Source organism: Gossypium hirsutum, chromosome D09 (assembly GCF_007990345.1).
Source record: "Gossypium hirsutum isolate 1008001.06 chromosome D09, Gossypium_hirsutum_v2.1, whole genome shotgun sequence".
In the NCBI taxonomy this organism is placed as follows: domain Eukaryota; kingdom Viridiplantae; phylum Streptophyta; class Magnoliopsida; order Malvales; family Malvaceae; genus Gossypium; species Gossypium hirsutum.
Genome location: NC_053445.1, coordinates 39693696 through 39707555, shown reverse-complemented (window position 1 = coordinate 39707555; position 13860 = coordinate 39693696).

Here is a 13860-nt window from a genome sequence, read left to right as displayed (position 1 = left end):
TATAACGGAAAGCTCGTGTGAGTTGTATAACGGGAAGCTCACTCGAGCTGTATATCGGGAAGTTCATATGAGCCATAAATTGGGAAGTTCAAGAGAGCCATTAATTGGGAAGCTCGTGAGAACCAAATATCGAGATGCCCATAAGAGCTGTGGTGTGTCCGCAACACATGTAGAACCACAACCAATCCAGGAACCCTAATGACAAGTCATTTGCATCCATCGAATTTCTAAGGTTCAAACGGGACTCTGTACTTGTCGAATATATGATCAATAATATACATGGCAATTTATACAAATCACACAGACAACAATATTTAATTCAAATAATGCAAATATACAATTTAGTTACACGAACTTACCTCGACAAGTATACATAGACTTGTAAGCTACTAATCTGATTCTTTTTCTTTTCCTCGATCCAATTTCGTACTAGGTCTATCCGGATCTATACGAATGAATTTAACTCAATTTAATACAATTCATATTCAAATCAATCCAATACACATCTTTGGTAAAATTACTATTTGTCTCTATACTTTTAATTAATTATGATTTAGTCTCTAGGCTCGAAAAATGAAATTCATACAATTTAATCATTATTTCAAGTCTAACCGATTTTTATACATATCAATAGCAGCCCATATTTTTCACAAAATTCAAAACTTTTCCATAAGTTTTTCATCTTTTCAATTTAGTCCCTAGATCATAATTTCATCAAAATTCTCTTTACAAAAGTTGTTTATCTAACAACAACCTTTCATTTTCTATCATAAAACTTCAAAATTCAACTATACTCATCCATAGCAAAACCCTAATACTTTAACAGTTTTACAAATTAATCCCGGAGATAGCTAGATTAAGCTATTACGATCTCGAAAATATAAAAATCATTAAAAACGAGACAAGAATACTCACCTAATTACGCAAAATAAGCTTGTCTATCTTCAAGCTTCCATGGCTAGGGTTTCCATGTTTTATTTTAGGAAAGATGATGAAAATGATGAAAATTTGTTTTATTTTATTTATTTATCATCATTTTAACATTTACTTTCCAAAATTAACCTTAATAATTTACTAAATTCCAATGATGAATAATCATCCTTATCTACTAACTCTTCTAAATGGTTTATTTTCCACATAAGGACCTCCAATTTTAAATTCCATAGCTATTTGATACCTTTAACTACTAGAATTTAACTTTTGCACTTTATGCAATTTGGTCCTTTTTATTAAGCTAGGCATGTAAACGGTAAAATTTCTTAACGAAATTTTCATACGATATTTCTATCATACTGTAGACCATAAAATAATATTAAAATAAATTTTCTTTTGACTTCAAATTTGTGGTCCCGAAACCACTGTTTTGATTTCACTAAAAATAGGCTGTTATATCCCGATTTTCAGTGGTACCAAAAAATACAGTTTTAAAATCCTATTTCCATAAATCGAGTTCGTAAATATTAAATATGAATATTTATGAGGCTATTATAAAAGTATATCGATGTTTGGTCCATCAATTTTGTCAATTAAATAGTTAATTTAGGTGCGTGGACTAAATTGTAAATGTCCAATCATTATAGGTTTTTAATTGGCCAAAGACTTAGGGACTTGAATTGAATTTTCCAAAGGTCCAAAATGATAATTAAACCATTTTATAATATGAATTAGTTGATGGTGATGAAAGGATCCACTGTGTTTGTTTAATGAATGTTTATGTTAATCAAAGCATGATTTGTTTAATTAATCAAGTTAATTAATCGTTACCCTTTCTTAATAATGAGAAGTGGTTTGAAAGAAGAGAGTCGACCACAAGAACTACTGCTCTTAGAACCAGAAACAAATAGGCTTTCCCTTTTAATTGATTCAAAATTATTAAACGTAGATTGATGCTTTTTAGTCAAAAAATCTGATAATAAAAATTGTCACGTCGAAAGAAAAATAAATAAAAGAATCAAATCTGGTTGAGGAAGGAAAAATAATATAAAAAGATGTCATTTTTTTTCACTCATCTTCTTCCTTATCAAATTTGAAAGAAGGAAAAATCCTTCGAAGCTTTTTGCATTCGGTCATCAATTAGTAGGTACATTCAAGTCATTTTCTTGAAATTTTTATGAATTTGAGGTCATGAGAGCTTGATTTAGCTAGCCCATGTACCAATTTGTAAAAATTTTAAAGATTTTTAAAAGTTTCCATTGGTGATTTCTTAAAGAATTAGGCTTAAAATTGATAGATTTTAAGCTTAGATTATGAAAAGGACTAGATTGTAAAGTTTAATTACTAGTTTTGTATATAGAGATTAAAGTTAATAAAATGAAAAATTGTTATTAAATTTTAGTAAAAATAGAACGTAAAAGGTCCCTTATGAATGCATATGAAGTGGGATTTTAAACCGAGGTTAAAAATTAGAAGTTATGGCTATTTCAGGACTGAATTGAATAAAATGTAGAATTTTAGGGGTAACAAAAAATGATGTTTTATAGGTTCATTCATGTCATAGCATAATATGAAAATGTTTGATATTAATGGATTGTATAAAATAATTTGTTTAGATCAAGAATCAGATTAAAACGGAGTTAATCAAGGAAAAGCTAAAATTGTTGTTTAGTCCTTGAAAAATCAACTTGTTTGGTGTTTTGAACAGGTAAGTTCATATGGTATTTATTATTTTAGGATGTTATGTATTTGATTTTATATATGTATGCTTGATTGTAGATTGATTAATTGTGACTTGGTATGAAGGTTTAAATTGGACTGAATTGAAATGTGACGTTATATGTGTAAAAGATGCTCGTGTGAACTTAGTGAAGGGTTAGGATACGATTGGCATGCCAATAGGGTGTTGTGCGTGCTTTCATGAGATTTATTACAAATGTTAACTAGATCCAACATTTGTTGCGGATTTTCAGTATTTATGTGACTCAGGTTTAGTTCGGACGAGGAACCTGAAGTGTCATGATAATGGTTTAGCCCAGACGGGTAACCAAGTATATAAATGTACTAAGCTCAGAAGAGTAGTTGGTGTGGTGTAGTTATCTGTGTATCTGAGTTCGTTTTAAGGTTCATCAGGCAAAATGATTTATATGAAATTGAGAAATTGAAATGGAATGAAATAATCTTAATATCTAAATTGAAATCCATCGAATGAATTGATCATAAGAAATTGATTGAAATAATGCCTTTGATATGTAAGTAACTATATTATTCCTTGATTGAATGTGTTTATGAAACAAGTTATATAAAGTGACATGAATTGACAAGTTAAATGATTGTAAGATTAAATGATCTTGATTGTAAGTTAATGCTCACCTTGTTGGTGGTTTGATTTTGCCATGTCTAGCCAAAGCTATGCCAATATAAGGTAGATTATAATGTTTAGGTAAAAAAAAAGAGGCAAGTCTTATAATATACATATGAACTTACTAAGCATCCTATATGTTTACGTTGTTTGTTTTACTTTCATTGTAGATCGTCATCTTTTGAAACTCGTCAACCTGGATCATCCCAAAGTTCACACTATCTCCAAATCAGTAGTTTTGCAATCATTTTAAGTCTAGGGTCGTGGCATATATATAAGTGTCTTGGTGTGTACCTTAGCATATGAAAATATTTTCTATATGGCAAGTATGACATAACCGTTTTGTGTAATGTATTGCCTTTGTGATTTGGTACATACTTGGTTATAGTTATATTTTATGCTAGAGTAAGAGATTATTTATAATTATATGTTTGGCATGTGGAATGACATAGATTGAGGTAGAAACGGTAGCTTGGTTAATGAATGAATGATATGAATATGTATTTGGAAATTGGTACCTTGAAGTATACTTGTAATATGTGACTTATTCTTGATTGTTTATGTACATGCTTAAGGCCTATAAGCCATTGATATGTAATATGCACAAACTTGTATGGCTTGAAGCGGAATGTCATGCTTTGGTGGATTTGGCATAGGTGAAATTGGTATTTGAATGTGTGAGAAGTCATGATTTGGTTTTGATTAGATTGAGATCATGTTTGGAGTTGGCAAAGTTGAATGTGAAGCTTGGATGTATGTTTATTGTACTATTTTATTTTGTTTCATAATAAGGTCATTTAGGTTCATAAGGTATAAAGGAAATGGATAGGTAAATTGGTGTAAACTTGAATGGACTGGTTGTTATGTTTTAATGACATTTGAATTGTTCAAGTCTAATTGATGAATATGTATTGTATGTCTTGATAAGAGGTTGAGTTTGAATGTTTTAACTTGCTTGACATGTTTTGATATGTTTGAATCAAGTGAGAGTGGTAATTGGGTGAACATGTTGAAAGGTTTTGGTTAGAAGTTATGGAATAGGTAGAAAAATGTGTATTTTGCCAAAACAGGGGCCACGTCTCGATAACCAATATCCCTCGTCACAGCATCAGCTGACAGTAAGTGATGTCACAACGTTGAATTGAATGAAGTCACGACGTCGGTCCTGAATTTTTAAACTTTACAATTTGGTCCTATTTCATGCTTGAGCTAATAAAAGAGTTTTCATAAGCTTATATAAAACTTGAAAATGATTGTTTAACATAAATTGAATATGATTGATAATTAATTGCATGTGTGAATGATTAAACATTATCTAATTCTTTGTTGTTGTTACGGTAACGAATGTAGCATTTCGTAACTTGGACCTAGCGACTGTGTCCAGTTAGAGGTGTTACACTTATGAACTTTTGCATTCAATTAAAAGGAAAAAAAGGGTAGAAAGGGGGATTCATTTTAAAATTGGATATGAGCAAAGCATATGATAGGGTGAATTGAAGCTTCATTGAAGTGGTGATCAGGAGAATGAGATTTGTCGAAAAGTGGATTGAACTTGCTTTAAGATGTGTTAAGAGAGTTTCTTATTGATTATATCAATGAGGAAGTTATAGAAGAATTCACACCGTTGAGGGGAATCCGTGAAGGAAACCCATGATCACCTTTTCTTTTTGTTTTGTGTGCCAAATGACTTTTCGCATTGTTGAAAAAAGAAATGATCATGAGAAACAAGTTAGGTGTTGGAGCTTACCATAATGGATCGACTATTAGCCACTTCTTCTTTACTGATGATAGTATGATGTTCCCCAAAACTAATAAGGAAAGTGGGGAGAGACTCCATAATATGCTCAAATTGTATGAAAGCTAATAGGGACAAAAGATTGATTATTAAATATCTACACTTTTATTTAGCCTGAACACAAGAGAGGATATTAAAGATGAAACAAGGGAAGAAAATGGCTTTTATTGCTTTGGTTGATAAAGCCTGATCAAGGATAAAAGAATAGTGAAAAAAAAAATTCTCATTTGGGGGAAGAGAGGTGTTTATAAAAGTTGTCCTTCAAACAATACTGTTGTATGCCATGCAGTGTTTCCTCCTACTGAAAACTCTTTGTGACGAGATTAAAAAGGCAATTTGTAGATTTTGGTGACATAACAGAGAAGTTGGGAAAGGTATTGCTTGGCTTAAGTGGAGTGAAGTATGTCAATCGAAGAATGAAGGGGTATGGGATTTCAAGAGTTCCACTTTTTAATCTTATAACTCTAGCTAAACAAGGCTGGCCCCTTATCCATAACAACAATTCGCTTTGATACAAGGTCATGAAGGCTAAATATTTTATGAATTGTGCCTTATTGGATGAGACGATTAGAAATAATCTATCTTTTATCTGGACAAGTGTTTGGAGCAACAAAAAGGTGTTTTTGAGAGGTACAAGATAGAGAATTGAGAATGAAATTTCAACCTATATTAAAGAAGATGCTTAGGTCTTATGCAACAAAGCTGCTTGGTCCAATCACCTTACCACAACATACCTCATGATGCTAAAGTGTGAACTCTCATTGATGTAAACTGAATGCAATGGAAGGAGAATGTTATCAGGGAGGAATTTTCAAATGATGAAGCGGATGGCATTCTTAAAATCCCTTTGATGAAGCTTGGCATTGAAGATAAGTTGGTTTGGAATAGGAACAATAATGGAATCTATTCGGTTGGAAGTAGTTATCGATCTCTAATCCAAGAGGAAAATAAATTAGGGCTACACAAATTTATATGGAAATCAGATTGGAAAGCCAATGTTAGCAACAAGATCAAAGTTTTTACTTGGCGGAGTTGCAATAACATTCTGCCTTCCAGTTGTGTATGGAATATGCGGTTCCAAGGCATGAACGTCACTTGTTTGAGATGTGGTTATGAGTCAAAGGATACCCTACACCCTTTGAGAATGCCCTATTGCTAAGAGTGTCATGATGAAAAGAGATATGCCGGAAAGGGTACGTAATGGAGAGGTCTCAAGTGAAGTTGATTGGATTGAATTGGCACCGAGGGAACTTGAAAAAGGGATTTCGATCAATTCTTATTTCTCTTGTGGTCACTATAGATTTCTAGAAATGCGTTTTTTATTTCAAAAATGCTAAAGATTCTGCTGTCAGAATTGTTGAGTGCTAAAAATATGCAGTGAGTTTCTTGATGCAAATTTAAAAGGATCTGTAAGGTCGTATGAAACACCACTTTGTAAATGGAAAGGACTTAATGATAACTTCATTAAGGTTAATTTTGATGCTAGTTTCCTTAGTCACTGTTGCAAAGGTGGGGAAAGAATTGTTTTGTGAGACTTGATGGATTCGTTGTGGGTGCTGCAGCCATTAAGTTGTCTAATGTTGCTAATCCAACTATTGCAGAAGCTGTTGCAGCTGTAAAAGCCATTGAAACTACCTTAGATACGGGATGCTTTTGAATTATTCTTGAAGGTGATGCACTTGTTGGGATGAAAGGCCTCGCAAGCAATGATGAGGATTATTCTGACATCAGTCCTATTCTCCTTACTGCTAAAGCTTTACTCCAAAGATATTCTATGGTGCAAATTAGCTACCCACGTAGAGATGGGAACAAAGCAACCCATGATCTTGCTAAATTCAATCTCAATGTTCCTACTGATTTATCTTGGATTGATGAGTATCCCCATTTTTTCACCAAGCCATTATGGCTGATGTTGTTAACACGTAAGGAATTTTGTTTTATCTTTAAAAAAAAAACTATGGATCCTACTATTCCTCCCCTAAAGCAAAAGTAATTATAGTCATTCATTTCAAGCCAATGGAACAATTGAAGGGGAAGAGCTTTTCCCTACCATGCCTTTTATCCATTCATGTCCCAAAGCAGATACCCAAGCAGGAGCTGCTAAAGCTTTTGCCAAAAAAATGGGTAACTAATTATGAACAGATCCACCAGCATGACCAGCCGATCCGATCCACAACAAGTCAGATTATCACCTGAGCTGATGGAACCAGTGAGATCAAGTTTGATCACAACCACTTGAAACAACTCCCAACTCTTCCGATTTTTTCTACATAGCTGATGCTATAGCCAATCCCTTCTGATCATTCAGAACCTGGCCCAGAAGCACCACTTGTACAAAGCTTCCAGCCTAATGGGAAGCCTTTGTATTTTTTCAAGAATCCCTCAGGATATTGTCATTGGGATATAAATTGTTCCTATGATGGATGTCAAAACGCAACTTTTGAGGATTTAGATGAAGAAATCTAGAAGAATCGTAGGAAGAAAAACCGCAAAAAATTAACTCCGAAAGAATTTTATGAGCGATGGATGAACGGAGATCCAAATATTGGTCATCTAGGGGAAGATAATGGTAAATACATTTACCTTGTAGATTATTCTGCAGGGAAACCAAAACTGCAGCCCCCTAAGATCCAGGATCAACCTTTTGTACCTCTACCGTCGCCACCAAAGAAAGAACCAGATTAAAAATGGTTTGCTAAGCCTTTAAAATAACCATGTTATAAGAGAATTAACATATGGGTCCAGAAGCACAACCAGTTGCAGTCATGTGCTCAAGAGGAAGAAAAAGTTATTGTCCCTGTACAGAAAATTCCAGAAGTTCAGATGTATGAGGCAATTTCCTTTTTTGAACAAGAATTCCCACCATTGGAAGAATTTTCAAGAGACGAATATCTTCATGCTCCGAAGATTCCTTCTAAATTGTAAGCAGATGCAAAAGGCCGACAAGTGAAAATAGCAGCAGCAGAAGCCACCTTGAACTGGCAGACTGAAAACGCATTGGCCCAAAATTCTGCATTAAGAAAAATTGACCAGAAAGTCAGTCAGAGGGACACCAAAGTCTCAAAAATAGAAAAGACAACTGATGCAAATTTCGAGATGATCAAGAATCTCATTAAGCTTTTCCAATAAAGGCTTAAAGAGGTTGTAACTGAACCAGCTGATCTAGGACAAGATTTCTTTTCTCATATGGCCCAAAGAGAAAAAGAAATTCAGAGACTCAATGAACATATCAAAGCCCTGGAAGAAAGAAAAATACAATCTCCCTAACCACCAAAAAATGGTATTAAATTATTTCCTTCAATAAGGCAGCTAGATAAGCCAAGATCGTCCGGTAATATGAAGATAGATTTTCTTCCACCAGAAGAAAAAAAGAAACCAAACACTTATGATTTGTTTTTACAAATCAAGGCTCAAAAGGAGGAAGAAAAAAGAAAAAATGGCTGAAGAAAAGAAACAAAAAGAAAAGGCTCTGGGGAAGAGACCAGTAGAAAAACAAAAAGATGAACATGAGAGTCCTCCTCTATCTCCGCCTAGACAGGTATCAAAGTCACTGATGATCCAAAAAGAGAAACAACCTACTAAAAATCCCTTGACAAACTTTTTAAGGGATTATAGTAGAGAAATACTTCTAAAGATATTTGTTCTAAGTGAAACTAGAATATCTCCAGAATCCCCAGTTGAAGAATCAGAATCTTCAGAATCTATTTCAGAATATTCAAAGACATCAGGAAGCCCCTCTGAAGCAGAAACAGACTCAGAAACTCCAGAAATAATGGCCACGACACAACCAGATGTCAAAATTGATGAAATGTCAGAAGACGAAACTACTGAAGTTGAAGAATCTTCAAATGTAAGATCTGTGTCCCATGTCTCGACAAGGAAGATGGTCTTCACTTTTGATGACATTCCTACAAACAAATGGCCAGAAAGACTCCAAGAATTCCATGCATGGCTTGAAACTAGAAAACTGATAGAAGACAGTCACTATAACATCCTGCTTGAATTTGTTTCACGATTCACAGGAATGTTAAAAGATTGGTGGAATTCCATAAATCAGACAGATCAGATGCACTTCTTAGTGTTACCAGATTTATCTCAAGCAATTAGGATTATCCATAACCACTTTATTGAAAACCCTGATGATCTGTTAACTCTAAAAAGAAGAGAGTTTTTTAAGAGAAGATGTTGCTCCTACAAGAAAAAAGATTTGTCTAAGCATTTTTATGCGATGACAAAACTTTTCTGTGCCCTTGGATTGGATCCCAATTTGAAGCAAGCAGTTATTGCGTCTATACCAGATCCTCTCTAGGTAGCTATAAACCAGAACTTTTACAGGCAAAACAAAAATATTCTCAATCTGACAATGGGAGAAATCCAGCGAGAAACTTACAATGCACTAGAAGATCTTTGCAAGAGAAGAAAAGTTTTCAAAGACTATCTCCATGGTGATAGAAGATTAGACAAAGCTGTAATGACTCGCACCTCAAGATTAAGTGTGGAAGTGACAAATTATGTTATTGTCCTACCAAGAAAAAGAAGCACTTCAGAAAGGTGAAGAGATTTTCTCTAAAGACTCCTAAGAAAAAATACAAATGGAGATATCTCAAGAAGAAGAAAAAGTTTTCCAAAGGAACGAAAGACACTCGATGCTACATCTGCAATCAAAAGGGTCATTTTGCAAAATCATGCCCAAACAACAAGAAATGCGCCAAGATGATCTAGCAGATACAACAAAAGTTAGGAATCAGGATCACTGAAGAAGATAATATTGAATCTCTATTTTCCATTGATGATGAGCCCAATGACCAATCAGTATGTGTGATCCAAAGCATAGAATATAGTGATTCAGAATCTTCATCAAGTGAGATATTCATGGCACAACCTCAAACACTTTACCATTCTCTTCTATCAAACTCTCAAATTCTTTCAACTTCAGAAGTGTTGGTGCCCCATATTCCTGTTTCGATCTATTTAGACAAATACAGTAAGCCTATTACTATAATTGCGTTCATTGACACTGGCGCAGAAAAATCTATCAGGAATCCAGATGTTTTACCATCAGAATGGTGGAAGCCTCATGTCAGACATTTTAGCTCAGCAGCAAATAAAGTCTTCACAACACATTTGAAGAGCAAACCTATCAAGGTTTAATTATTTCCAACATGTTCCATTACTACCATAGTTTTGGGATCAAAGCTTCCTGGAAAAGATCTAATTGTTGGTTTTGATCTTTACACTAAAGCCAAACAATTAAGGATCTTACCAGATGGATTAAGGTACAAACAGATGTTCAAACCTTTTGTGCCTATTCCAAGAGTATTTTCAATATACTCAGACAAGATCCAGCAAATCATGGAAGAACTAAAAGAGAAGTCATGCGTAGAATCTCATTCAAAGTTCCTTCAAAAATACAAAAATCCTTTATGGAAAAACTCTGAATTCTTCATCAAACTTCCTTTCAAGAAGAGCGAAGACATCAATCCAACCAAAGCTAGTCATATGGGAATGAACCCAAAACATTTGAAGCTAGCTGAAAAGGAATGCCAACAGTTACAAAATGAAGGATTGATTGAAGCCTCAAATTCACAATGGGCTTGTGAAGCGTTCTATGTCAATAAAAGATCAGAGCAAGCTAGAGGGAAGTTAAGACTAGTAATTAATTATCGGCCTCTTAATCATTTCTGCAAGATGACAAATTTCCTTTGCCCAATAAAAATTCATTATTCTCAAGCCTTGGAAAAGCCCGAGTCTTCTCCATTCATCTAAAAGCGGAATTTGGGCAATTGGGAATAAGTCCGGAAGATAGGCCCAAGACGAGATTTTGTATCCTAAATAAGCACTTCTAGTGGACAGTTATGCCTTTGGGGCTAAAAACTGCCCCATAACTGTTTCAAAAAGCCATGATCCAAATCTTTCAGCCTTTAATGGACCATGCTTTGATCTACATTGATGATATTCTCTTGTACAGTCCAGACCAAGAAAATCATGTTATCCTTCTTGAAAAGTTCAAATAGATCATTCTTCAATATGGGATCATGCTTTTGGAAAGAAAAATGCAAGTCAACAAAGAAGAAATAGAATTCCTTGGTATGATTATCAAGGAAGGGAGATATCAGCCTCATCCAAGCATTGTAGAAGAATTGAAGAAATTTTCAGCCAGAAACTTCTCTTAGAAACAAGTCCAGTAATTCTTAGGGATTGTAAATTATCTCAGAGACTTTGTTCCAAAGATCTCAAAATTTATAAATCCCTTGAGAAAGATGTTAAAAAAGAATCTTCCTCATTGGAAAAGAATGCAGACCTTAGCAGTCAAAACTCTCAAAGAGAAACTAGCTCATCTACCACATTTGCAAATTCCTTCAGAAGGAAAAAGAATTTTGCAAACAGATACTAGTGACAAGTATTGGGGAGCTATTTTGTTTGAAAAAGAAGAAAATGGCAAAAGACGACTATGTAGATATAAGAGTGGACGGTTTACTGATGCTGAAATCCATTATCACTCCACTTTTAAAGAAATCGTTGCTGTCAAGAGAGGTATATCCAAATTTGAATTCCATTTACTTGAATATCATTTCCTTGTTGAAATGGATATGTCCTCCTTTCCCAAAATGTTGAAATTAAAACAGAAAGAAGTACCTCATCCTCAACTTCTCAGATAGGCTGAATAGTTTTCCAAGTTTTCCTTTAATGTCATGCACATAAAAGGAAAAGCCAATGTTCTTGCTGACATCCTTAGCAGACCTCCTGAAATCACCATTTCCAAACCAATCGAAATGATTCCTAAACCCATTGAAGTTTTTATGTTTCAGCCTTCATCCTCCAAAGGAAAAGGAAAAAAAGAAAAACCTTCAATACCAACCCTCACCAGTCTCCATCCCTTGTCAACCAAATTCTCATCTTGATCATCCTCTAGAAGTTCTAAGTTTAATCTTAGAAAAACGATTTCACAAAGAAGCCATGAACATGATGCTTTCATACCAACTAAGTGTTTTTCGAGATTTTGGAGGATTATTCCTAAAACCTTTAGGACTTCACCCTGATTATCCATTCATTAATCCATTGAAGTTCCAGTTTGGCGAATTTCCTGAAGAATTAAAATGGATGTTCTGGTATTTAACTCATCTATTTCACATAGGAATTGAGTTCTTTATTCCAAATCTCTAACATTTTCTGGCGATGGCAATACATGATGAGATTAGTCTTGAAATGAAGAATTTGGCAAAATTTTTTAAACGGTTCTATCCTTTAGAACAATGGGCTGACATGATCATGTTCGAATTCCTCAAGAATACAAGATTCCAATGGATCGTGATTATCTTCTACAAGCACCAATATTTCATGCAAAATGGACCAGCTACAAAACTAGAAGCCTTTCCTAGTACATAGATCCACAAGATGTATTTCTCAGAAGTATATGAAAATCCTTATGATCTTAAGGATTTACAAAAATACTTGTGCCAGATAAACAGAATTATCCCTTCAGAAATTTGGCCCTCAGGAAACTCACAAGCACCATGGGGTGTACAAAGAAATCCACCAACACCTTATCAAGAACAGTTAAAAGAAGCTTTGAGAGAATATCATTCCAACATACCTGGCCCAAAGGAGTGGTCACAAGAGTATCCAATGTATTGTAGCCAAGTAGTTCAAGACACGCCAGCATGGAAAGATATACATGAAGACACATCAAGCTGGAAAAATGTCCATGAAATGACATCACCCAATGACTTAGAAAACATGATTGAACAGTTGGAACTAAAGTGCTACAAAGCAAGAGAGGAAAAGAAGAGAAAAGTAGAAGAATTGAATATCACCTCCGACATAAGTATAGACTATGACACTGATACTAATTAAAAGAGTGAGTCACTGTACTAAAAGCATATTCCCTTTTATCTGCTTTGTCCTTATGTAAATTATTGTACTTTGCTTTTAGAAAAGGTGAGATGAGTCATTGTACTAAAAAGAAAAGGCAGATTCCTTATTATTTGCTCACCTAGCTTTCCTTCTCTATATAAGGACGGGGAAGTTCAGTTGAAAGATATAACCAGTTTGAGAAAAAAAATATTTAGTGTGTTTTTAATATCATGTCTTGCTAAATCTCTCTGATCTCTTATTGTCTGAAAATGGTATATCTTTGAAAGAAAATCTCTCGTGAGTTTAAGAGTATGCTCTTTGCTTGCCATACTATGGATCCTGTACATCAGAAATTAAGCTTAGACCAGGGATACTAAGCTCAGATGAGTTTGGAGAAGTAGTCTGGATTAATGGTATTAATAGCTAAAAGGCAGTGCCTGTTTAAATGGCCAAGAGGAGAAGCAAAGTCTGTGTTTTTGGTATAGCATACCTGCTGTTATGATCTATTAATCTTGGATATCCCGTCTCCATACTCACCTGCCCTTATTAGCATCTAGATTACTGGTTTGAAGAATAAGCTTTCATAGCTGCTTTGAGCATGAGAATTATTATTTATAAAACTAATAAATTATTTTATCAAATAAATTTATTTAATTAAATAGTTTAATAAAACTATAATGTTATTTATGAACATGATGAATATTTATAAATACCAAAATACATATTTAAAATTGTAAAATTAGTAATATAATAAAAAAATGGTATATTAATTAGTTTACAAGTTTTTCTATGTCATTTTAAAATTCAAAATTCTTAATTAAATATTTTATTAAAATTAGATTTTTTTATTAACAAATATGATAAATATTTATAAATGATAAAAAAGATATTAAAAAAAGCAAAATCAATAATCTAA